The sequence below is a fragment of the Rattus norvegicus genome, chromosome 6, assembly GCF_036323735.1.
Source record: "Rattus norvegicus strain BN/NHsdMcwi chromosome 6, GRCr8, whole genome shotgun sequence".
NCBI classification, from domain to species: domain Eukaryota; kingdom Metazoa; phylum Chordata; class Mammalia; order Rodentia; family Muridae; genus Rattus; species Rattus norvegicus.
Genome location: NC_086024.1, coordinates 81,455,510 through 81,476,963, shown reverse-complemented (window position 1 = coordinate 81,476,963; position 21,454 = coordinate 81,455,510). Strand labels below are relative to the sequence as shown.

The window sequence follows — 21,454 nt, the reverse complement described above, 5'->3', positions numbered from 1 at the left end:
ATCCTCAAGCAAGATTTCGGTGCAACATATGGAGACTTTTACACCTTCAGAGCTATATAAAATGAGAGCTGCCTCACAAGTATGGATTCAATTCACTTTCAGCAGAAGAGGATACGTGGGTCTTAGTTTGAGGTGATTTTTGGGTAGAAGGGACAAGACAACCTCTGAGTTCTAGTCTGATTATAAAATTCTATGATGTAATCTTTCTTGATGACTCAGAGGAGCCTGGTGAATGTAAATTGACACAGTGTACAGCATATTGAATCAGTGAGAGCCACAGGGTCATGAGCTCAGTTAAGCTGTATTTTCTTATACAGTATTGCTTCGGGTAGCCTCGCCTTTCCTGTTAGTTTGCAGTCTTGTCTGCTAATCCTGTTCATATCTCTGCCAGGTTGGTCAAGTAGCACATTAAACATCTTTCCTAATCTGAGTGGAAACCTTTCGAGCACAAGAAACTATGTACATTAGGGCTTGTGTAGACTGTATATATTACAGCTTTAACTTAAGAATTCTGTAAGCACAGTAACTAATGAAAGCTAGGTGGACCATGACAAGTTACTGAGAATGGTACTTCTGGCAGGGATATTAGAGGAAGGGAAATCAGCAAAAACAAAGTTTGTAGGAAAATGCCATAAAAACTCATTACTTTGCGTGCTAACTAAAAGCAAATTTTCAAAAGAAATGCTGGCACTTATAGACTGTATCAATACAGTAAGGACTCCTGCCCTGTGAATTCACCTAAGCTGACCCAGAGAGAACGTCCTTCTTTGAGTACAGTACCTCATGCTATATTCCTCCTGTGGTTTGAAATTTAACTTAGAAATGCTTCGTCATCAGTTGAACTTTCATTTAAGTTTCTCTTCTATGAGGCTTTCCTAGGGTATCATTAACCATTCCTCTAATGAGTTCTTCAATTTTATGCATACTTTCTATACAACTTTAATATATTAGCACAGATATTTGTCTCCATATTCTTAGATAACTCTGAGAGTTTTCTGGATCCTAACTTTGTTCTAAATCTAAAATGTGCCACAGATTACTACTGTGGGTACATGTAGACACTCACGGAACACACCCTCCAACATCTTCAGTAAGTTTTAAATAATTTATAATGTGACCTATTTTGAGAAAACCATTAAAGGCCATATTTTATTTATTTTCTTTTATTGGATTTTTTTATTTACATTTTAAACATTATTCTCTTTCCCAATTTCCTGGACATAAGCCCACCTCCTCCCCTTCTTCTATAAGGGTGTTCCCCTCCCATCCACCCGCCCTTCCTGCCCCCCTGACATCCTCCTACACTGGGGGTCCAACCTTGAGAGGACCAAGGGCTTCTCCTTCCATTGGTGACCCACAAGGCCATCCTCTGCTACATATGCAGCTGGAATAAAGGCCATATTTTAATGACAGAAATCTGCTATGCTTATTAGATTTGACTGCCAACAGAATCATATAAAGTAAAATCTAGCAGAAAATTTCAGGCTCTAAATGCAAAATAACTTGTAACTATAGAGGAAATCTGTGTACTAGATATGGACCCCCATTAGCAAGTCAATCAGAACATAGGTGTAACTTTTTCCATCATCAGACTTCTCAAGTATTATTCAAAGAGCAGTTTAACACAGAACAGACATTAATTTTAAGTCTATACACTTACCTTGCCTGTTGAGTTCTCTCCTGTATGTAGGTTGACTTGTTGGCACATGGACTTACAACCCTCCTGCTTTAGCAGTCTGACATGTGAATTTTAGGGAAGTCTATTTTTTAACTGATTAAAGTCACTTATACAAAACAGGTATATCATTCATGGTTCATTAAGGAGAGGAAGGATTGCTCTTTTCAGAAAGACTCTTATTGATAACTGGAAGAGGCAGCTAAGTAAGTGTCTGATATTTCTGTATGAAGAGATTTCATCTTCCAAAACTGCTTACTGTAAATATATCCTTGGAGAAACTGTCTAGAAGAAGTAGCAACAGCAACCAGCTTCTTTGTAAAGACTGTGTGAGTCTAGGCAAATCTTAACTGCTCAGCTTTAGAAATGATTGAAGGTAAACCAAGAGCTGAAACCATAAGAAATAGTTCTCTCTACTCACTTTATCAGCTTTCATATAATATATCTGACCACGTATGATTACACATTGTTATACCTTACACAGTCGTGACTGAGAATTCATGTGATAGTTATCAGCACCTACAATATCTTTGATCATGTTTTATAGGCAGGAAGACCAGATAAAAGCAGTTTGTGCCACGTTACACCCACCCTTGCTATCCTTAAGCCACCTCTACAGGTGCTTTTAGACCAAAAGAGTTGTGTTATACAAACCTTGTATCATTGTTTGAAGACATAAATAGCTACAAGTTGGTTCAATGTCACGTAGGTTAATGGACCCCCTTTGCCCCCCAAAAACCTGCTTACATTTAACCTTGACCTTGAGTTTGCACTATCATAAAGCATTTCCAGTTACATCAAAGAAGAGTTTTCAAAAAATCCCCTGCAATGTATCTTCAATAGAACTTTTGAAGCCCTATTTCTGAATGAAAAGGCTTTTGAATAAGAATAATATACAATGAAGGTATATGATATCTCTGTGCAGTAAAGATACAAATAATACTTTTATAGAAGTAAAATATAGATTTCTTACCAATTGCTTTGAAATACATGATTTTTATTATGATAAATTTTTAAAATTCAACTTTTAAAACTAGGCGGGATGTGCTTTCTGGAATAATTCACATCATTTTCTCATTTTGAAATCTCTTTATTGAATTCAACATGCATGAGTGTTTTCTTACATGTATGTGTGTGTGCAATATGTGTGTCTGGTGACTAAGGAGGACAGATGTCCTTACTTTTTTTAAACATTTGGCATATTTGAAAATTGACTGACTAAAGCTCAGAATTTCAGATTACAGGCTCTCTTATTTTGCTGTAACACATGCTAGATGCTACTAGGTTCAGTTAAGATTTAAGTTCTACAAAGATGCAAAGACAGTGAAGTCCTTTCATATTTAAAATAAAACTACTTTTCAAAATGGTGTAAAATGTTCCTATATACCTACATGAAAATAAATCTTTACATTTTCTCATTCCAAATTTAGATGACTATAGGGTGCAGGAGATTGATTCTTTTTCTTTCTCATCCCAGAGGTATGCTTATCCTCAATAGAACTAGTCTGGTTGTACATAGCAATATTTTCAAAACAAATGGGTTCTTTCCTCCATGTTGAGATCCCTGTAGCATGTCTACGTCACAGCGTAAGATGTAACTCTTATGTGTTACCCTCAACTTGGAATGTGAACCACAGTGAGATCTGAGAAAGAAGGGTTATGTGGGGAGGAGTGTGCTATGTGCCGTGGAAGAACAACAAAGGAGAGGGAAGGACACTAAATGAACAACATCACACAGGACAGAAAACTCGCGGATGACCCTTATTGGGTATTTTCCAAGAAAAGATGATATAGTGAAGAGGATTTTTTCCTTTCATCTTTCCACTATTGCTTTGTTGTCTACTTCAATGTTATTTCAAATCAGTATGTACCATATCTACACAGAGATAGTGAGGTAAGTAAGGGGGATTAACATTGCCCTGGACCTGGAGAAACAACAGTAAATGGAGGGAAAGAGGAGGAACTGGAAGGGAACCAGGTGAAGGGAGAGTGCATACAAGAAGGATGGGCAGTGAGCTGTGATAGCAGAAAATGAGGTCCTGGGCAACGTAAGCATGAGGACAAAGCAAGTGAAAGGGGAACGGGAGTTGGAGATCACTAGCACAGATACTGGTAGGGTACATTCTCTCTCCTTTGGGGTATTAGAGTTTTAAGGACCATACTTTTCGACCATTAAGTTTATTGAAAACCTTTAAAAACAGGTAAAGGGTTGGCACCCTAGAGTCCTTCAGTGTGGATACTAAACAAGACATAGTGGCATATCTGGGGACAGATACTCACTGAACTGGTGGCCTGCAATCCTCCCTCTCTGCCTGGATTTTGAGTAACTGTCCAGACATTATCCATGAATTAGAGAACTAGATGAAGCCATCGCATCTCTAGGAGACCTAAGCAAACTTCCACAAGTAATCTTTCTATTTCTTGGCTGAGCAAGCGTGGGTTTGCTGGCCTGATGAGCAGTAATCACAGTAATCAGTAGTGATTACAAAATGGCACAGAATGGGCTGAATCATTGAACAATAAGTCATGTTAATGAGGCTGTAACCATAAGGAAAACCTTAACCTGTAACTACAAAGCCATCTGCAGATAGAAAATACCCATTTTATATTTAGTATTTTATTGAGAGTGAAACCTTAACAGTGTTACAAATTTTAACATTGGTTTAACACAATCATGGTATCTAAAGTAGGCTTAAGCAAATGATCATGAAACTATTAATTTTACTCGTAGATTTATTTATTCAATGGACCACGAGAAGTCAGTTTAGAAGCTGCCTCAAGCAATTTCTTAAGCCTCCCAGGACTCCATGGGGATGACATTAGCTGAAATACCCCACAAAGGGGAGGGAGAACCTGTTGAGACCATACCAGAGGTTAGAAACATCCCCCCAGTAGAGGGATGGGGCCACCTACTCATCTCCAAAATTTTAATCCAGTCTACAGGAAACACAAGGACAAAGAGTGGAACAGAGACTGAAGCAAAGGCTATCCAGAGACTGCCTCACAAGGGGATCCATCCCACATGCAGACACCAAACCCAGACACTATTGCTGATGACAAGAAGTGCTTGCGACAGGAACCTGATACAGTTGTCTCCTGAGAGGCTCTGGCAGATCCTAACCAATACAAATGTGGATACTCAAAGACAACCACCGAACTGATCACAGGGACCCCAGTGGAAGAGTTAGTAGAAGAACTGAAGGAGCTGAAGGGGCCTTATCTGGTATCAATGGAAGGGGAGACCCTTGGTCCTGTGAAGGATTATTGCTCTAGTATAGAGGAATGGTAGAGTGGTGAGGTGGGAGTAGATGGGTGGGTGGGAGAGCACCCTCATAGAAGCAGGGTAAAGGGGATGGTATAGGGGGTTTACAGAGGAGAAACTGGAAAAGGGGATAACATTTAAAATGTAAATAAATAAAATATCCAACAAAAAAATCTATTTCCCAATATGAAAGCCATTATACAACTCTGCTGTTATCAAAATGACCCACATGCATTGCAGACATACCCTAAACTATTATGGTCTCACCACCTTATATTAATCACAAATTTCTTATGAAATTTAAACCACAATGAGGCATGAAAAGTGGCTTGCTTTTCTGAAGAAATCTTGCTTCTGTACTAAAATACAAGGTAGCATTTATTGAACATTCTTTATGTGATTTCCGTGCCAGAATCTGGTGGATCAAGTATGACAGGTAGATATTACCATCTCTTTTTCAGAAGAACAATTGAGTCACTGACAGGACAAGCATCAGGCTAGAGACAAAAACAAGATTTTACCAAGATTGATTTGTTTGAATAGAGTTGTGAACATGCTACAGAATTTGGCTATTTTTATTTTAATTTTATTTTCCTTGGATAATTTATGTATTTACATTTCAAATGTTATCCACTTACTCCTTCCTGTAACCCCTCCCCTCCTTTTCTATGAAGATGCTCCCACTCCTACCCACCCACTCCCACCTCAGTGCCCTGGAATTCATATACATTGGAGAATTCAGCCTTCGCAGGACCAAGGGCTTTTCCTCCTATTGATGCTGGACAATGCCATCCTCTGCTACATATGTAGCTGGAGTCATGGGTTTTTCCATTTGTACTCTCTGGTTGGTGGTTTAGTCCCTGGGAGCTCTGGTGGGATCCAATTAGTTGATATTGTTGTTCTTCCTATGGTGTTGCAAACTCCTTCAGCTCCTTCAGTCTTTTCTCTAACTCCTCCATTGCGGTCCCTTTGTTCAGCCCAATGATTAGTTGCAAGCATTCTCATCTGTATCAGTAGGGCTCTGGCAGAGCCTCCCAGGAGACAACCATATCTGGCAAGTGTCAGCAAGCACTTCTTGGGATATTTGGCTGTTAAGTGATGCAGTTGTTCATCAAATATCACGGAGGATACTTACACCAACTTGAAGAGCATAGACTACTATATACCCAGGCTTTATAGTGGAACACAGAGATCGAAGACACAAAACTATTAGCATGTTATTGTATTGACTGACAAAGGTGATTTTAATGTAATGATAGATATTTGTGTATGTGACAGTGTCTCTAGGTGATAGGAATTCAGTTTCATTATAACAATCTTATAGACCCACCATAATATATGTAGTCTATCATTAAGAAAACATCATCTTATGGTTCATGTATATTTTTAACATAGGTAAGAAATTCTGGTCATGTCTTATGTTTTAAGGGTTTTTTTATTTGTTTGTTTGTTTTTTAATCAAATTCCTGGTTTTCCCAATGGTGCAGTATATCTGACAGTACTTAGCCTTCTGTGACATCAAGTCTGACTCTGTGGACCCCAGCATGTCCTCTCTTTGTATTTTGAGATTACCATTAAATGATAGGTTGCCCTTAATATTATGTATTTTTTAAAAATCTTTTCCTATCTCCTCCCTTACCTTTGACTTAGAAGGTAATAAAATCGGTTTTACTTCTAGGAAGCTGTGAGGTATTGAATCTTTGCATTGTAATCAATTTATGAGAAACTCCCACAAGTGAGTGGGTTTCCATCACAGTGCCTTTTTCAGTTGAATATCTTAGGGCAAGACAGATGAGCCCATTGTGCCCAGTTCTCATAGAGTTACAAAGGGCAGGACTAGATTCAAGGTCAATCTATATTACTCAGACTCATGACGTTGGTAATTTAACAAGAGAAACATAACTTCAAATCAGTGAAGTTTAAACAGAGTACAGAGACCTTTGCCACCATCCAGAGCTCACGTTTTTCCTCTTAAACAATGACCAAGAAACCCATACAGTGTACCTGCAATATCTAATTTCATAGACCCAAATAAGCAAGAATACAACCCCGAGTTAGGAATTTAAATCTTAAGCTGTCTTTGAAAATATAAAGTTACAGGTTTCCTTTTATAATGGTGAGACGTATGAGTCACCAGAGCAAGAAATTAATCATGATTGAAAAATTAGCTTTGAGTAATTGCATTCGTGATAAAAATAATGATATTAACATAACATACATCTGCTTGGCAAAGGACATTACTCAATAATCTTATAATATTAAAAAATGTATGGTGTGAAGTGTTCTTAGGTACTTCTTAGAACCAGAATGTAAATTTCCATATATATATCTATATGTTTATATAGATATATATATTGAACATTAAGAAATTCACACTTACTAAAGGCTTTTTACTTTTAATCTCTTTGTCAATATTATTTATTTTGTATTAGATATTCAGATGTGTTTTATTTAGAATTAACCATGTACGTCACATAAATAGCTGAACAACTCTGGCTAATATTTGCATTTGACAGCATAATTTTCACTATGGTAGAGTTATAGTAATTTTCAAATTTTATGATGCATAGTATTATCATTCTTTTTTAGCAGTGAATTTGCATAATAATTATTTGTTGCTAATATTGACATCTTTACAAATTTTGAGTTTAATTGAAATATTAAGTAATATGCATGGAATACAAAATGCATACAAACACACGTGTACATGGTACACTGAATTTAGAGTCAGAGATACCTGTGTGAAAATCCCACATCACTAATTAGCTGCATGAATGTAATTCTTCAGAATGTAGTAATTGTAGCAGCACCACCACCTGTGGCCCTTACATCGCATAGAACAGACAGATTACCTAGTGCTGTGGGTAGCATGGGAAAGGGGTCCCAGAAGCTCGTGGACTCACTCTTGTTCTGATGCCTCTGTTTTGGGCAGCCCTGGAATCTTTAGGTGTTGGAATCCAGCAGGAAGAAGCAAGCGTCTGGGAACATGGGTGTTCTTCTACTCTTGCTGCTTTCTGTCTTGCTTTCTGCTTCCTGGCCAGCCAAGATGTATGCAACTCTTCATGCAGCCTTGCCTCTCCCACTATAGTGGACTGAAGTTGCCTGAAATCATGAAACAAAATCAACGAGGTTGTTTCTATTAGGTATTTGGTCATAGAAATGAGAGAGATGGCCTACGCACCTAGCACAGAGGACTCCACAGGATTCTCCTTCTTGAAATTCTAGTTCTATCATAAATTTACTTTTTCTTTTTTTAATGTTTTACTTTTTGTCCCCTATATCTTTTTATTGTTACTGTATGTCTTCTTACTGTTTTCAGTCCATATTCTACATATACAATATAATATAGTGATATTTATGAAATACAAAAAATATTCTACATCTCCCCTAATAATTGAGTATTCAATTATCTATTCATCCTGTTCTGTTTCTTGGTAGATGTTCAAATATCAATTATTTCATTTATTTTTGAGAGTGTAGTATAACTACCTTACTTTTCCTTTCTCTTTTCTTCTTCTGAATCCTCCTTTATTAGCTTTCAAATTCATGGTCTCTATTTTCATTCAACATTGTATATTCCTAAATATATAAGTACAATCAGCTCAATCTGTATAATAGTACTTGTATACATGTTTTCAGGTCTAACCGTTTGGTATTAGATAACCAACTGGTATGCTCTTTCCTGGGAAAGACTATTCTCCTTTCAGCATTCCTTAGTTGCTTGTATGTCCTTGTGGAGAGTTGAGACTTTTCTATGTAAGTCTTTACAATAGGTTTTTCCCAGCGGTCTATATTTGATTCCACTCTATAATCATATACTATTCAGCATCTTCTAAGGGTCAAGAAGCAGTAAAAATCAGGAAATAAAAATCCACAATAAAGACAAACCAAAAATGGAATCTTTATAATTTGTTTGAGACAATTTGTTTAGCTATATAATTGTGCCTTTGAACATGTTAGCCGCCTACATTAGATTCTGAGTGCTATAATCATAGGTATGTGTCACTATGTCTAGTTAATAATCTTTATAATTAAAACAATATTTTGGATTATGAGGTATCACTGGAACAAAACATTTCATGATCTATACAAGTACTTAGATATACAATTACCTAAAATTAAACAATACCTCTGTGCATCGTAATTTTTAATATAGCCCAATAAACAATTCCAATTTGAAGCTTTGAAATAGCATTTGTTTATAATTCTGGTTTTATTATATGATATTAAGTCCATGTATAATGGAGATATTGCTTTGGTAATGTAGTATAGCCACACTGCTTGTTACTCATGAATTTGTTTGCCACTGGGAAAGGGTTACCTGGATTCTCTGATTCTTTGCTTGGGTCGTTCTCTTTCTCATTCTAGTATCTTGAGATCAATAGAACTAATCTAAGGGGAGCACAGACCACGTGTTCCGAAAAGACTAAAAGGCATTATAGGTTTTGAACATGAATTTATAATGTAGTACAAATTTAAAAAAAAAAACTTATCCCAGAATATACTAGAAATCATTTTGCATCGTGATGTTTGGAAAGCTAATGAAAGTAAAAGAGTCTAATAGATTTAAATAAACACTGTGATTCTCATATTCTCAGTGTATAAAACGACTATATAAAAATGAGTGCATTCTGATTTTTCGATTACAAAAATAAAACACCTATTTTATGCTAAACCATGTCAAAATATGCTTTTAGGCTTTTATCAATTCATTTACTTTTTTTGTCTTCAAAGTATCATACAACCTGAAAAGAAGGTTCCTCTTTCCTCCTAATACTGGGTATTTAGAGTGTTTCCTCTGTTGTTTCACAGCTCTTACTTTGAAAATTCACATCAAACCAGACACACTCAAACTAATAGAAGAAAAACTAGGGAAGCATCTGGAACACATGGGCACTGGAAAAAATTTCCTGAACAAAACACCAATGGCTTACGCTCTAAGATCAAGAATCGACAAATGGGATCTCATAACACTGCAAAGCTTCTGTAAGGCAAAGGACACTGTGGTTAGGACAAAATGGCAACCAACAGATTGGGAAAAGATCTTTACCAATCCTACAACAGATAGAGGCCTTATATCCAAAATATACAAAGAACTCAAGAAGTTAGACCGCAGGGAAACAAATAACCCTATTAAAAAATGGGGTTCAGAGCTAAACAAAGAATTCACAGCTGAGGAATGCCGACTGGCTGAGAAACACCTAAAGAAATGTTCAACATCTTTAGTCATAAGGGAAATGCAAATCAAAACAACCCTGAGATTTCACCTCACACCAGTGAGAATGGCTAAGGTCAAAAACTCAGGTGACAGCAGATGCTGGCAAGGATGTGGAGAAAGAGGAACACTCCTCCATTGTTGGTGGGATTGCAGACTGGTACAACCATTCTGGAAATCAGTCTGGAGGTTCCTCAGAAAATTGGACATTGAACTGCCTGAGGATCCAGCTATACCTCTCTTGGGCATATACCCAAAAGATGCCTCAACATATAAAAGAGACACGTGCTCCACTATGTTCATTGCAGCCTTATTTATAATAGCCAGAAGCTGGAAAGAACCCAGATGCCCTTCAACAGAGGAATGGATACAGAAAATGTGGTACATCTACACAATGGAATATTACTCAGCTATCAAAAACAACGAGTTTATGAAATTCGTAGGCAAATGGTTGGAACTGGAAAATATCATCCTGAGTGAGCTAACCCAATCACAGAAAGACATACATGGTATGCACTCACTGATAAGTGGCTATTAGCCCAAATGCTTGAATTACCCTAGATGCCTAGAACAAACGAAACTCAAGATGGATGATCAAAATGTGAATGCTTCACTCCTTCTCTAAAAGGGGAACAAGAATACCCATGGCAGGGAAGAGAGAGGCAAAGATTAAAACAGAGACGGAAGGAACACCCATTCAGAGTCTGCCCCACAGGTGGCCCATACATATACAGCCACCCAATTAGATGGATGAAGCAAAGAAGTGCAGACCGACAGGAGCCGGATGTAGATCGCTCCTGAGAGACACAGCCAGAATACAGCAAATACAGAGGCGAATGCCAGCAGCAAACCACTGAACTGAGAATAGGTCCCCCGTTGAAGGAATCAGAGAAAGAACTGGAAGAGCTTGAAGGGGCTCAAGACCCCATATGTACAACAATGCCAAGCAACCAGAGCTTCCAGGGACTAAGCCACTACCTAAAGACTATACATGGACTGACCCTGGACTCTGACCCCATAGGTAGCAATGAATATCCTAGTAAGAGCACCAGTGGAAGGGGAAGCCCTGGGTCCTGCTAAGACTGAACCCCCAGTGAACTAGACTATGGGGGGGAGGGCGGCAATGGGGGGAGGGTTGGGAGGGGAACACCCATAAGGAAGGGGAGGGGGGAGGGGGATGTTTGCCCGGAAACCGGGAAAGGGAATAACACTCGAAATGTATATAAGAAATACTCAAGTTAATAAAAAAAAAATTCAGTTCATGGAATCCAAAACATAGATTCAGCTGTAAAGACATTCCTCATGACAATTGAATGAAAATTTTAAATCAGAATACAACTTCTCACACTTGGTAAAGCCTCAGAAACAGCTGGAATCTAGGGGAAAGTTTGTTCCTAAATCTCCCCTTTGCAGATCTCAGAAGAGCCCCGGGTCAGAAAAACAACCAAATGTGGAAACCAGAAACATGGTAAGGCCTGTGTAACAGTAGATTTCAGGCACCAATACCATTTTATTTCCCAACAACATTGTCACAGTTTTGTGGCCATGGTATTAAAATTGATTTATTCTAGTTATTAGGACCTAAGCTGGTGTGTTTCTTTATTTCAGTACAAAACAAGTATAGTTTACCAGATTCAGGATTTGACTTTTCATTTCCTATTCTACCCAGCTTTAAAACCAACCAATGACAAACAAAGACTCTCACAGTAGCTACAATTTTCTGCCCCTTAAAATTAAATGTGGCTATGAGCACTAAAGCAATTTCTATTTAAGGCCATTTTACCAATTGATTAGAAGTTAGGCCCTAGTATTTAATGATACATTTTTAAAAAGAACCTGTGTTGGAAGTTAGCATCTTAATTTTCAAAATAGAGAGTAAAGATGAAAATAAAAGTGATCGTTATGGAAGGAAATTGAGTGTGACAAGGGAATAGTTTAAAATCTCTGAAGAAATAATGTTTGGGAATTATTATTATGAGAGAATTTTAGCTTGTTTTCCTACCCTGGGATTTGGGACACTAGATTTAACCTTCCATCATAAACTGTAAACTATAAACCACTTTTCTCCTCAAAATTAATGTAGTAATAAATGAGTTTGACCCACTGTCAGATCCAGGGAGACACTGAAAAGAACACCATTTGCCTTTAGAGTATCCAGAGCTCTAAAGAAATAAGTATAGAAAGTCTGAAAGCCACACATAATTATTTCATTTGTTTACACATTGCAAAAATATGCCAATTGAAAACATATCACATTCAACTCTTTCAACAAAAATTAACAGCAAGTCTGGATAATTTTATTGCTATTATTATTATTATTATTATTATTATTATTATTATATGAGCATATACTTCATTAAAGAATGACATAAAATAATAATTAAATCATTTGTATATTTATATAATAAAATACATATTAGCTCTGAACTGATGAGCAATTAAGCTTGTGATCTTGGGATTCCTTCACCTTTGTAGATGAGATCAAAGCCTCTTCATCTATAAAGTAAGAACAGGGTTAAGCAAACTCTAGTGTCTCTTAGCTGTGGCACAATGTGGCTCCTGTTCATCCAGAGCGCCAGCAGCAGGAATATTTGTAGAAGTTACATGAGGAAGACTCTAGGCACCACACAGAAACGCGGGGCCACATCTCACAAAAGCTTTAGTAGAAGGGATAAATAGTTTATCCCATTTTACTTGCATTAAATCATTTTAATATTATTTAATAAGACAGCTGGACTATGAATATAAAAATGAAACTCAATCCTATGGGACTAGCCAAAAATGTATAAGACAGACGCTACGGAAGCAATTTTAAGACCGCTCACTTAATACTGAACGATAAAGGCTTACTTGTTCATGTTCCTGTCCTCCACTGTGCTTCCAAGGTTAATTACTCAGAGCATTATTTCCTCAATCACATCAAGTAAATTACAATGGACTAGGCCGTCTTAGTTGTTTTTGTTGCTGTGATAAAATACCATAACTATAGGTAAATTGGTGTGCAAAGTGTTCACTTCAGCCTGGATGTTCTGATCATACTGCTTCATGAAGAACCAGAGCAGAAATTCAAGGAGGTAACCCGGAGGCAGGAGCCGATCCAACAGAGAAGTGTTGTTTACTGGTTTATTCTCTATGAATTGCTCAGCCTTCTCTCTTATAGCACAGAGTGACCCCTCCCCAGCCCAGCGATGGTACCACCCACAGTGAGGCGCACACAGCTTTGCCACCAGCAAATCTAAAGGAGGCATTTTCTCAATTGGGAATCCCTCTTCCAAAGAGACTGTGTCAAGTTGGAATAAAAGGTAGCCAGAACGGTGCTGGAGCCACTGTCGCCGATCTCACGCACGCTACTGCTGCTGCTCGTCCGTCGTCCCCCATCGTGCACTAAGCAGTCCCAAAAGATTCAAAGTCCAAGATGACAGCCCTCAAGGACCAGCTGATTGTGAATCTTCTTAAGGAAGAACAGGTCCCCCAGAACAAGATCACAGTTGTTGGGGTTGGTGCTGTTGGCATGGCTTGTGCCATCAGTATCTTAATGAAGGACTTGGCTGATGAGCTTGCCCTTGTTGATGTCATAGAAGATAAGCTAAAGGGAGAGATGATGGATCTTCAGCATGGCAGCCTTTTCCTTAAGACACCAAAAATTGTCTCCAGCAAAGACTATAGTGTGACTGCAAACTCCAAGCTGGTCATTATCACCGCGGGGGCCCGTCAGCAAGAGGGAGAGAGCCGGCTCAATTTGGTCCAGCGAAATGTGAACATCTTCAAGTTCATCATTCCGAACTTTGTGAAATACAGTCCACAGTGCAAACTGCTCATCGTCTCAAACCCAGTGGATATCTTGACCTACGTGGCTTGGAAGATCAGCGGCTTCCCCAAAAACAGAGTTATTGGAAGTGGTTGCAATCTGGATTCAGCTCGGTTCCGTTACCTGATGGGAGAAAGGCTGGGAGTTCACCCGCTGAGCTGTCACGGGTGGGTCCTGGGAGAGCATGGCGACTCCAGTGTGCCTGTGTGGAGTGGTGTGAACGTCGCCGGCGTCTCCCTGAAGTCTCTGAACCCACAGCTGGGCACGGATGCAGACAAGGAGCAGTGGAAGGATGTTCACAGGCAGGTGGTTGACAGTGCATACGAAGTGATCAAGCTGAAAGGTTACACATCCTGAGCCATTGGCCTCTCCGTGGCAGACTTGGCTGAGAAATAATGAAGAACCTTAGGCGGGTGCATCCCATTTCCACCATGATTAAGGGTCTCTATGGAATCAATGAGGATGTCTTCCTCAGCGTCCCATGTATCCTGGGACAAAATGGAATCTCAGATGTTGTGAAGGTGACATTGACTCCTGACGAGGAGGCCCGCCTGAAGAAGAGTGCAGATACCATCTGGGGAATCCAGAAGGAGCTGCAGTTCTAAAGTCTTCCCAGTGTCCTAGCACTTCACTGTCCAGGCTGCAGCAGGGTTTCTATGGAGACCACACACTTCTCATCTGAGCTGTGGTTAGTTCAGTTGTGTTGAGGTGGTCTGGGGAAAATCTCAGTTCCACAGCTCTACCCTGCTAAGTGGTACTTGTGTAGTGGTAACCTGGTTAGTGTGACAATCCCACTGTCTCCAAGACACACTGCCAACTGCGTGCAAGCTTTGATTACCCTGTGAGCCTGCTGCATTGCTGTGCTACGCACCCTCACCAAACATGCCTAGGCCATGAGTTCCCAGTTAGTCATAACCTGCCTCCAGTGTGTAAGTCCATCGTGCATATCTTGTGCATAAATGTTCTACAGGATATTTTCTGTATTATATGTGTCTGTAGTGTACATTGCAATATTTATGTGAAATGTAAAATCTGCATATGGATGACGGAACCAACCACTCAAGTGTCCTGCCAAGGAAAACACCAAATAAACCTTGAACAGTGAAAAAAAAAAGGTAGCCAGAACATAGACTAACTGCATGCGGCATTTAATGTTCTAGGTCTTAACAGAGGAGTAGCATAGAATGTGGTGGCCTCTCTTCAGGAAAGTATCTACGCATGCCGCCTCTTTTGTGTTAAGAGTGTATATTAAAAGTATATTAAGGGGCTGGGGATTTAGCTCAGTGGTAGAGCCCTTACCTAGGAAGCGCAAGGCCCTGGGTTCGGTCCCCAGCTCCAAAAAAAAGAACCAAAAAAAAAATAGTATATTAAAAGTAACAGGGAAATCTAAGCTTCACCTCAGTTTTTTTTTTTTCGTGAAATTGACATTTTTTATAGTCAAACTTTTAAACAGTGAATATTTAAGTGCACAGAGCAGCATTTTAACTTTTATTTTTGGCAACTTCATAGTTAAATTCAGCACAGTACCTCCTCCAGTACCCTCTCCCAATCCCTTTTCCCTCTCACTGATCCTCCTTTTCCCAAATAGTCTCCTTCCTACCCTCATGACCCCCTTTCCACACTTCTTTTTTGTTACTCAAATCTTGTGTAGGTGGCCACAGATGCTGTCTGTTCATGAGGCAATGGATATATTATGTACAGAAGACAGCGTCTAAAACACTCTCCCCTGTCTTCAGACTCCCACAGTTCTTCCACTGCCTCTTCCATGAAAAATATTTCCCGCAACTTGGAAAAGTGAAACAGATGTTGTACCATTGAGGGCCAGTCCCCAATGGCTGTTTATTCTCAGAACTCTAGCTAAGATTCTTTACTTTGACCAAGGCGGAGTGCTGTACTAGTCTATGATTGTAAACATAAATATTTACGCAGCTCAACCATTTGTCCGTTTGTATAGTCCTCCACAGTCTGTGATTTCCTCGTCATGGGTTTTGACTAGAATGATAGTACTAGTCATGCATTCTCTGCCACAGAAAAGGTCTCCAAGCCCACCAGGAAGCTGATGGTCACTCCTGCAACATTCGTGCCACTAACGGGCCTAACTTGCCATCCGGTTCAGTATTGTGGTAAAAGAGGTCTACAGCTTCATATGACCTTTCTTCTGGAACAGCCTGCATAAAACCTTCAAGCATTACAGACACTGTATTAGTTACAGTTTTACAATTATAATTAGGACCAAGGCAACGTGTAAAAGGAAGTGTGTATCTGAGTTTATGGTTGCAGAGGAGTAAGAACACTCTGGATAAGTCTTCTCAGTGGGGGGCTCATGGCAGCAGGTGGCAGACACACACGATGACAAGAAAAACTGAGAGATCATCTCCAGCCACGAGCAGGAAGCAGAAACAGCAGAGACACTGGAAACAGAGCACTGCTTTTGAAACCTACAAACCCTTCTCCAGTGACTTATTTCCTCTTGCAAGACCATTCCTCCTAAGCTTTCCCAAACAGCACACCAAATGGGAAGCAATTATTCAACACCTGAACCCATGGGGAACACTCTCATTCAAACCACCAGACGGCTACTTAGCAGAAAAGGACTTTCTAGTGCAGTTCTAGCTCAATTTCTCTGCCCATGGAGCATTTCTGATGTGACTGCAAGATTATTCCTAGGACCCAGATAATTGGCATGTCCATTGCCTCAGACAGTGACCTTTCCCCAAATTTCCAGCATACAATATATAATTAAGTGTGGCTAAAAAAAAAGTGTGACTAGCTTATTATTCACTAAATGCTCCACACTTATTCAAATATAACCTAAAGTGTGCCCCTGTTGGCCAGTGTATTCTTGCTTCCTCCACCCGTTATGCCCAGGCAGTGGCCATCCTACTCACTGTTCCACTAAATTTGAAAAGATATTTTGATTCTATGTATAAGCAGTGGCATGTCTTTTGGTGTCTTCCTTATTTTATTTATATCCCTTAGCTCAGTGTCTTCAAAAAATCATCCATTTTGCTGAAATGACAGGACTTTATTCTCACTGTTTTTACTTCTTTTGATTTTCAGAAAATTATTTATACATATATATTATATATATACATTATATATACATTATACGTATATATATACATATATATATATTTTATTCAAATTCATCCCCAATCCAACCACCTCTGTACTGCCCAAAACACCTCTCTTCCAACTTCATGTCCTCCCTTCAAAAACTATAACTCATCAAGTCCAATCAGTGCTTCTCACGTTTGCATAAGTGTGGAGTCAGGCATAGAGGTAAGAGTAGCCTCCCAGTAGTCAAACTGTGAAGAACACTTCCTACTCCAGCGGCCATCGATCGTCAATAGTTTCTCAGTTAATGAAAGGATCTCATGAGACCCTCCCAACTCCAAGCTGGAGTTTTGAACTGACATAATTTTGTGCAGGTCTTGTGCAGGTATCCACATCTATCCTGAGTTCTTGGGTATAACAGTCATGCTGTATCCAGAGGGCAGCATTTCATAGCCCTATTCCCTATCCTTGGCTCATACATTCTTTTCCCTTTCACATAATATTCCCTGACTTTTGTGTGTGAGAAAGTTGAAATAGAGGTCCTGTCTATTTCTAAGCACTCATGCTCATTTATTTTTACTACACCAATCAGTCATGCATCCCTGCACCACTCATCACTTACTGCAACAAGAACCCTCTCTGACCGAGGTTGAAAGCAGCACAGATATGTAAATACAAACATAATATGTAGGAGCCAGTTTGACAACATGATCATTTAACAAAACAACATCAGCGGTTCTCTGCTCAGGCTTAGGACTCCCGGCCTGAGGTTTTGATCATGTTTTCAATACTGTGCATGAGTTCCCTCCCACTGATCCAATCAGGAAAGCAGTTGGTTAGATCCAAAATCAGTCTTGCCACTTGCCAGTTGACACATCTTGCCTAATAGGTCAGTATTATAGCATGCAGTTTCCCAGCACCCTCCACAGTATGTGTCAGCACCATGAAAGCTAGCCCAGCAGGAAGAGACTTCGATGGTCAGATGAAGCTCAATTTCTTTATGTTCTGTGAACTGTGATATCTTCAGGAATAGGATCCTACCATCAAGCTCCAATGGGCAATCGAGAGCAATGCAAAGAGGCCTCCCAAAGAGGAGGAACCTCTGCCTGCCACTGAGATTTTAATTTAATGCCCATGTATGTTGGAGCAGGATTGTTCACCCTTGGGAATATACCTTTATTCAAACTCCCCACTTCCCCTCCTTTAATTATATTACTAACTAGTTTACCAAATAGTTAGGAATCACAAGACTTCTTTATACATTCCTTGTTTTGGTTAACCCACTTCTCCTTACCCTGTCCTTTCTTCTACTCCTTTCCCCCCACTCCTTCTTAAAACATTAGTTCCCAGCATTCTTCCCACCTCTGCTCTTCTATTTCATTTCACCTATTTGACATTGTTCTTCCGTGAAGAGGACATATCTGCCTCATGGCCCACTATGGATTTCTGTCTTCCACGTGTATTTTAGGTCAAATACCCAAAGCAAACAGACTGAAGCAGGATCCGTGTATGGAGTGAACATGTATGTTTGTCTCTTGTGGTTTACAGGATCTTATTCAGGAACTTTTCTTCAAGTTCCATCTAATTACCTACAAATTTCATAATTTCATTTTTTATAGCCGATTAATATTGCACTGTGCTTATGTACCACATTTTCATTAACCATTCATCAGTTGATGGATATATAAGGTCATTGGATTTCTAAGGTATTTTGAGTAGAGCAGTAATGAACATGGATGAGCAATTATCTCTTCAATGGGTTTGTTTTTGTGCCTAGGAGTGCTGTGAGGTCATGTGATCATGTTAGTTCCAGTGGTTTGAGAACAGTCCTCACTGATTTCCAACACCAAGACACTTATTTGCATTCCCATCAGTAGACTATAAGGACTCCGTTTCCCAAACCGCTTGTCATTTATATTCCTATAATGGTTATTCTTGCTAGGGTGGGATGGAATCTATAGTTAATTTTAATCTCATTTTCCTGATAACTAAAATCATAGAACAAATTTTCATGTGCTTTCTAGCAATCTGTATTTCTTCTTTTGAAATCTTTCAGTTCAGTTCCCTAACACATTTTTTTTAAAGTGGCTCTTTGTTGTTTTTTTGTTTTGTTTTGTTTTGTTTTGTTTTGTTTTGTTTTTTTATGGTTAGACAGGTTGTTGATTTATTTGGTTTGGTTTAAGTTCTTTGTGCACTCTAGACACTAATCTGTGTCCTATACACAGCTGACAAAGCTTTCCTCCCATTGAGTCGGCTGCCTCTTCACTCAAGTGTGTATTCTCTGCTATACAGAAACATTTTAGTTTCCTGGGGTCCATTAGTCGATTGTTGGTCTTATTTCCTGAGCTCCTGGAGTTTCATTCACAAAGTCTTTACCTGGGCCAACATATTGAAGATTAAGCCCTTATATTTTCCTGTAGCACAGTTGTTCTCAACCTTCCCATTGTAATTCTTTAATACAGTTCTTTATGTTGCGGTGACTTCCAACCATAAAATTATTTTCATAACTGTAATTTTGATACTGCTATGAACTTTAATGTAAATATCTCATGTGTAGGATATCTGATATGTGACCCTTCTAAAAGGAGTTGTGACCTACAGGTTGAGAACCACTTCTCTAGCAGTTTCTGAATATTGGAGGCTAGGTTCAAGTCTTTGATCCTAGAGTTTATTCAGGGAATGAAGTAAGTTCCATATATTTTTTGCATGTTGAAATTCAAACTTCTTGCAACATTTGTTGGAGATTCTGTCTTTTCTTTAATGTACATTTTGACATCTCTGTCAAAACTCATGTAACTATGATTGTGTGTACTTACATCTCTCTTCTTTAATCCATTGTTTTCATGCTTGTTTTGTGCCAGTACCATGCTGTTTTTATGACTATGTTTCTGAAGTATAATTTAAAATCAGATTTCGTTGTATAGTTGCAGTACTCTTTGTCCAGGATTGTTTTGGCTTGCCTTGAGTTTGTCTTTGTACCTCCACAAAAATGTCAAATTTATTTTTTCTATGTCTACAAAAATAGGACTCGGCACTTTGATTGGGACTACATTAAATTGGTAAGTTGTTTTGGTTGGTAGGCCATTTTCAGTGTTAATTATTCCAATCCATGAACATAGGCAGTCTATTTGTTCTATTGAATTTCTCTATTTCTTCAGTGTCTTCAATATTTGTTTTATATTCTATTGAAAGCATACCCTGATTTCCTTATCATTTATCTGTCAAAAGATTTTTAAATTATTTTCCACATCTTGTTTATTGTAAATAATGTTATAGTAGATATACAAATACTGCTTTAAAATACCAAATTTCTTTCATTCAGATAAACACATACACCTGAATTACTGCATAATATTATGGCTCCAATTTTAACTATGAGGCATGTATTTACTATTTCTGCAAGGACTATACTACATTACACTCTTACCAACAATTTACAAGGGATTCCTGTTCTCCACACTATTCTAATAATGATCATTGACATTTGAAAGCCATTCTGGGTATATGAGGTGATATCTCTGTTGTTTGCTTAACATTTTCCTCATGACTAGTGTTGTGGAGCACCTTTGCACATCCACTTGTATTTCCTTTGAGAAATGTCTATTCAGATCCTCTGCCCTCTTTCAAAATCCAAATTGTTTTCTTGCCACTGAGTTCTATGATCCCCTCACATTTTGGATAATAACCCTAAGTCAGATGTGCAGTTCATAACCATTTTCTCCTATCTCATCTATTACTTCACTTTTAATTTCATTTATTTCTATTTCCTAATTTTGATGTCTATGTCTTTCACTTCTTTAAATTTTACTCATCAGTTTTTTATTATTTGAAGTGTTATTAATTTGGATAATGAACGGATAGTTCATTGTTATTATAAAGAAATGCAGATTTTACAAATTGATTTTGTATCCTGAAACTGTACTGAATTCATTAGCATTTTTCTTTAAAATTAACATTATATATAAACCCATACATATGATATATATGAATAGATAGTTAATAGATAGATGAAAATAGATAATAGGTTGTAGATAGATGATAGATTCATACATACATACATACATACATACATACATACATACATACATACATGCTTAGATATATAGATAGATAATATGTAATCTGCAAATAAAGGCTTAACTTTTTCCCTTCCAATTCAAATGCCACCTATTCTTTTCTCCCCTGATTGTTGTAGGTGTTAAGAATTTCAGTGTGACTGAATGGAAATGGCAATAGTGGGCATCTATGTTATTCTCAAACATATTACAAAGAGTTACAACTTTTTAAAAGATATGTCAAATTTTTAAAGATATGTCAAATTTGACTTTTTCTGTATTAAACTATACCTTCTATTTCAGTGATTCTGTAACTCTTTAGTACAGTTTCTCATGTTGTGGTGACCTGAAACCACAAAATTATTTTGTTGCTATTTCATAA

At 38.3% G+C, this 21,454-nt stretch overlaps 1 pseudogene; it reads left to right on the top strand.

Annotated features, from left to right (window-relative positions):
• Positions 1-13,267: 13,267 nt before the first annotated feature.
• On the top strand, positions 13,268-15,076 carry Ldha-ps17 (lactate dehydrogenase A, pseudogene 17; annotated as a pseudogene).
• The last annotated feature ends 6,378 nt before the right edge of the window (positions 15,077-21,454 follow it).